Source organism: Theobroma umbraticum, unplaced genomic scaffold, assembly GCF_002168275.2.
Source record: "Theobroma umbraticum cultivar Fairchild unplaced genomic scaffold, ASM216827v3 scaffold_130.0, whole genome shotgun sequence".
In the NCBI taxonomy this organism is placed as follows: domain Eukaryota; kingdom Viridiplantae; phylum Streptophyta; class Magnoliopsida; order Malvales; family Malvaceae; genus Theobroma; species Theobroma umbraticum.
In genome coordinates, this window is record NW_018397264.1 from 2,102,670 (window position 1) to 2,109,224 (window position 6,555).

Here is a 6,555-nt window from a genome sequence, read left to right on the forward strand (position 1 = left end):
ATACTCACTTACTGTTCTCCTCTTCATTAATCATTATCTAACTATACTTATAAATTAATCAAGAAAACCATTTGTTTTTCTGCTTTAGTGCAGATGCCTTCTTTTGTTATTCACAATAAATAGACCGAACAAAAACACCCCTTTCATTTTTTTTTTGTTTATAATATGATAAATGCTAATTATGTATTTCACAAAATCTGAATTAACCTTAAACATAATTTCGTGCTTTAAGTATAAATGGTCTCGTGTAAAAGATTTCAAACATCGATAGTTTTTATGAAGAACTTCATCTCTATTAATAATATAAAATTTTAATTGCAAATCCCCTATCTCAATTCCCTATTTTTTTTTATTCGATTCAAAATCACTCAAATTTTTCCAAACGATGTGAAGTAAATAAAAACCAAAACGAAAATTGAAGGGATTCGTTCCGTAATTGCCATTTTACCTACATAAACCCATTATTTCCGTGCCAATAGTGGAAACTTGGCAACTAGCAGTCTCTGTGACAATTACCAAAGCTAAGAATCTCCTGAATTTCTTCCTCAGCTACCATCATCAGTCACCACACCTCTCGCTCCAATCTCCATGGAAACTCCCTAACCAAAACCCATTCCCCCTTCGAATCCTGCATTGGCTCGATCGGGATAGGCGTAATGGGTGCAGCCATGGCTTCTCAACTCCTCGCTGCTCTCCTGCATAGGTTGGATTCAGGAAAGGGGCACGGGATCCAAACAGGAGATTCGCATTCCTCTATTAAGTTATACCAAAATTTGGTTCAAGCATGGCAATAAAACAAATTATTTATTGGTATATTTTTTTTTTCTCAGCATTCCTAATAAAAGATAGATAATATTGAGAAAAATATATTATAGATAAAGTTTGAAATTAATATCATTTAAGATCGAGATTTTTATCAATTTAATCATGTGAAAAAATAATAAGAATAACACCAAAGATGTATAGCAAATAAAAGAGGAATGTCATCAATCTTTAATATAAATGACTCCACACAATAAAACATGAGTTTGATTTAATAGTATATAAATATATCTATTAATTAAAAAATTAAAGTTAAAAAATCTGCATTCTAAAATTAACACTCAAAGTTAGAAAGCAGCCTAAAAATAATAAAATATGGTACACTAATTAAGTCCATCCAAAAGGTTAAAACTACACAATAGTGAATAGATTAATAGCAAATCATAATAGGATTTACATACAATCACAGACAAAAATCAGAGTTTACAAATTATTATAACAAGCATAAAATATATATATAGTTTTTTGAAAATTAATAAGCATAAAATAATTAAGTGAATGGAAGGGTAGCATGTCTTTTCTTCTTGTCATAGAGAACGACGACTGAAGCATTCAAGAAGATTATTCGATTTTGTTATGACTATAAAGTGAAATTTTAGGAATGCTAGCTCAAATATTATTATTAAAACAATTCAAGGTTTATTTTAACACTTGGTTTAATTTTGTTTTATTTCTTCACTCTTCTTTCTATAAATCCCAATTTAGATTTTTGTTTTATTTTTTTATTTTTTAAAAGAAAGATTCAAATTCAACTTAGAACTAAAAGTTCCATGAGTCATGTTGAGATAAAAGAGAGCTTTTAGTCAATTGCGTGAGCCAGGCAAAATTGCATTCAAGCTTCACTTGAATTAATTTGCTGGACTTTTGTCAAATATATCAAGTCGTTTTGATATATCAAATGGAGTCTATTCCAATTGGGAGGAAGGTGGAAACCATAGATTTAATAAATGCAAAAGATATAGTGAGAATTACAACTAGACCTAAAGGGTGCTTGTCTCTTCTTAAAGAAATTTGGTAAATGTACAGTCAATGTGCTGATGAAACCTTTCAATTCTTAACATGGCAAGTGGCGAGGGCTGCAAAACATTATGATAAATACAAATATATCAAACTTTCACCGCCACCTAAGTTTTGCCATGAACCATAATGTAAAAGAACCTGGTTAGTTGTCCTGAATTTCCAAACATTCACCATGGGAACTGGGAAGCAATAGGGAAGCATAGTGAATGTGTTACTGCAAGGTCTTTATTCCAGCTTGTTGCTGTGCTTGCTCTGGAGATAGATGTAGTATTCCATCAGTCATGTTAATCATTCAACAAACTATATCAAGATGAATCTCTTGATCTCATTTTTATATTTGATTTCTTCTGTCTTAATTAACTGTTAGTATTTTGTGTTGTCTATGGAATATCAGTTGTCTAAATAGTGTAGTAATGTAGCTGACAAAATCAAAATTATAATAAAACTGAGCATTCAAATGGCAAGCAGAGGATACACAGAGGGAACCTACTAAATGAAGTGTTCCAGTCCGTTCATCCACCACCTGTATGCTTGAAGAGCCTGCCTGAAATCAACCATAAAGAAGTCAACAAAATCAATAACAAACAACTCTACGTTTCTATTGAATATATTGAATATCTTTCAAAGTAACATATATGTAATACATAATACACGTGCGTGTAGATGCTTATAACAATTGCTAGAAAACCCTAAAAGAGCCCTCTTTCAGTACTCAATTATCCTATGCCCATACCTTGATTTCTTTTTTCTTTTTTTGAAGTAGTGAATTCATTGCTAAGAGAATCTTGATTCCCATCAGAGAAACGGGGGGTGATTTTAAACTTTTATGCCTTTTACATTGGATGCTCACTCAGTACAAATCAACTTAAAAGCTCAAAATATATCAGAATCACATCTGTTAGGCGCATTAGTACAGACTCTGAGGATCCAACCACTAAAAGTCAAAACATCTAGGCAGGCTTCGCACTACAGGATCACCACTGAAGCCCGTTTTTATACTATATTTAACAACCAGTAATCCAGCATCCAAAAATCTTCCTCTTCAATGTACTAGAGCTTAGAAACCAAAGAAGCCCACTTCACCGGCTCTCATCTTCTCAAAGGTCTCAAAGCACTGATATATGATTGTAACAGCATGCGATTTTCTAGTCCCTGAACCAATTGCTCCAATGAATTCAGATAAGATGGTTAATGCACCAATGCACATCCCACCAAACGCAGCTGCAGTTGGTATGTTGTGGTCAAGTTCCTTTTGTAGGTTTGAATCTCCTATGTCCAGACATCACCATTTGTTGTTCCTTGAGCTGCTTAGCCACGTCTCTGGCAGAAGAACCAAAAACTTCAATCCAAGTTTTGAAACTTAAATCGTAGACTCTTTTGGTTTGACCTTTTGAAACTTTGTAAAACTTTATACAAGAAAATTGTATAAATTCATATTAATTTCAACACAATTCAATTTGAACCAATGATATGTGTATCCGATAACAGAAACCAAACCAAATACCATAACATTTTGAATTGAAGCAAATTGAACTTACAGTTTTTTCATGACGATCTATACTACCATGGCATCTACTGACGCTTCAATGGCTTGCTTAGAACTCTTGTTTTTTCCTGTACAAGGAATGAAATAAAGGCTCAATAAATATTTGTTTGGGAGGAAAAGAACTCAAACTGAAAACATAAAGCACAGAACCAAGTATTAGCCTGATGCTGCATCATTTCAGAAGATCAGCTTATGTTTTCTCCTTAAGCGTTTGTGCTTCAAACTCTTCTTTGTTTGAAATTTTGTTGGCATCTTGAGATGTACCTGTGTCTTAGGAACCAACTTCAAATTAAAATGAAAAGCAGAGGTACCTGTATCTTAGCATGAAAAGATTCTTTCTGAACAGGAAAACCCAGCTGCACATACAATTTCATGTTAAAGCTTTGAAAACCCCTATTACAAAGGTGGTCAAATTTGTTACCTTCATGCCCATAATTCTGTTTTTGTCCAAGTTAATTTTTTTTTCTTGGCTCAGCAGAATTGTCTAAGTTAATTGAGAACGTGCTAACATATTATTATTACTAGCATAAAAAAAAGGAGAAGGATGGCATATCATTTCTTCTTGCCACAGACAACAACTCTTATTTTTTTTTTGCCCATAGACAGACAGCAGCTGCTTTGATTCACCTTTCTGTTATATTCCCTCGAAACATCAAGATCATCCATGCATGCATATGGTTAAAACGTAACATAAAACTTTTGAGCTTTGAAGATAGAGCAAGTTTGATAAAAATGGAAAACAAAAAAAAAATTAAGGAGCTAGAACATGGTATAGCTTTTGTTGGAATGCCTTGGTGAAAGTAACAAGGAGCAGACTATATTCAAATTATCATGGAATTACTATAAAATTTCGTGCAGGAAAGCCGAATTATGAGCTTTGAAATCTAATAAAAAAGGCTAGGCCATAATTGGGATAAAATTAAAAAATTTAAAATCCCGTTTCATTGATACTTACTCACTTTTGCTGTTTAATTTTTTTTATTTTAATAAAACAGTCGCTTAAAATAAAATCATAAATTCTGATATTTAAAATTATTACTTATTTTATCTATAATCTGTCAAAACTAAATGTTATTTAATTTATTTTTACATTCAAATGTGATTTTTGCATGTTTGCTTCGAACATTAAAAAGAAAGTAGCAAATTATCAACCAACCGAATTAGATTAGAATTAAAATTTTGGAAAATAAAAAGTTGAAAACTAAGAAAGAGAGAGAGAGAGTACCACCTGCAATGCGTTCTAGTTTAACAAAAATCTGGTGTTGGGATGTGGGTTTAAGGCATCAAGGAATGCTGATGATGCTAACCTTGCATTCAAAATAGTCAAATTCTGGAAATGTATCTTGCTGTGAAGTTTTGCTCTCTTGGCCTCTTCAACATGGAAAGTATTTCCCATCAGCTTCACCTCAAGTTCTTCACGAAGGAGGCCCAAGTTTTCCAAATCTTCAACACTGAATTTTTTAGGGTCCTTGCTTCCTTGAGCGATGATACAATCAAATTCCTGAAGACTATTTAATTTGGCTATCCCTTTTGGATAGTACTTTAGGTTCCCACAATTCGAAGTACTAAGATACCTCAAGTTGATCAGTTTCCCTATACCATCCAGTAGTTGCTCAAGAAAAATACAACCCAACACACTCAAGAACTGCAAATTATGCAATTCACACACTTCTTCAGGCAATCATTTTAGGGAACGTGAAGACAACTTAAGAAATCTCAAATGAATCAATTTTCCTGTTTCTTTTGGAACCCTATCATTCCATCTACTAAAATCCACTAATCTTAGAACTTCTGTGCAATTGAACAAGTTCCACAAGAATTCATAAGCAGCATCACCAATTTGATCCATACTTAAGAGGCTCCGTAATTTTTCTAGACCATAGACAGAGATGTGAAAATTATGACTTTTTCAATTTGATAAAATCAGATGATGGGGCTTCACCGAAAATAAATCAAGCAACCCACATTCATTGTCCTTTTCTAAAATTTCATCTTTAACCAAAAACCTGACAAAGTCATGCACTATGTCATGCATCTTACAACTGCTCCTCCTATGAATATAATCCCACTTAAAAGCTTGAAATACAGAGCGAGATGCTAAGCAGTTAAAGTACTCTTCACCAAGTAATTCCATCTCTTCATTTCCATCAGAGTTTAAGTAGCCTTGCGCCATTCAATGTCTGATTAATTCATATTTTCTCATCTCATAATCTTTGGGAAAGATCACACAATACAAAAAGCATTGTCTTATCGACGAAGGAAAATCATAATAACTTAGCAATAGAGGTGTGAATATATATTCTTGTGCAACATTTAATTTCCACAACTCACTGTTCAGTACATTTAGCCACTCAATTTTACTTGTTTTCTCTGGTAACAAACCTCCTAAAGTCTTTGCGGCAAGTGGCAAACCTTTAGGCTTCTTTGCTATTTCCTTTCCAACATCCTCCAAGCTTTCACACGATTCCTTGTCCTTTCCAACAAATGCTATTTGGCTAAGTATCAACCAACAAACTTCATCAGACAATTCTTCCACATAAAACTTACGAAATGACTCCATCCCCACTGCAACTGATTCCTTACGAGTAGTTAGTAAAATCTTACTTCCCGACATGCCCTGTTGAAGAATAGTTTTAAATGGTTCCCAATTTTCATCTTGATCTGTTCACACATCATCTAAACCAAGAAACAAAATTTTCATTTCTGATTTTTTTCAAAAATTTCGTTTAAAACACTTTGTAACGATATTGAATTTGGCAAGGTTTTTGAGCCTTGGTCAAGACTTCCCAAAATTGCTCTGGCAATCTTGTGTTGATAAAAAAAAGTCCGAAACACACACCCAAATTATTCTGGAAAACTGTGCCTGAACTTGAACATCATTATAGATCAATTGAGCAAGAGCTGTTCCTCCGATTTCTCCCATCCCAACAACGGAGATGGTTTGCATGCTATCCTTACTCAACAATGTGGTTACTATCTCTTTCTTAACTTCATCTCGACCATGTAAGTTTGACACATCAACAAAAGACGCGCTCTCGAATCATCTAGGTTGCTTAATTTCCCTTCTCATCAACTGATACCAATCTTTATCTTCAGCAATCTTATCCAACTCTTGATCAACTTTTTTTTTTTTTGTTTTGACAGCAATGGTATAACGCCTACTTTAC

At 33.5% G+C, this 6,555-nt stretch overlaps 1 pseudogene across 1 annotated transcript; it reads right to left on the reverse strand.

Moving 5' to 3' along the window:
• Positions 1-1,610: 1,610 nt before the first annotated feature.
• LOC149526848 (putative disease resistance protein RGA1) lies at positions 1,611-6,153 on the reverse strand (annotated as a pseudogene). The gene is made up of 4 exons (XR_016351536.1): positions 3,381-6,153; positions 2,576-3,162; positions 2,333-2,386; positions 1,611-2,094 (listed from the first exon to the last, which is right to left on the reverse strand). The product of XR_016351536.1 is annotated as a putative disease resistance protein RGA1 (transcript).
• Between the last annotated feature and the right edge of the window lie 402 nt (positions 6,154-6,555).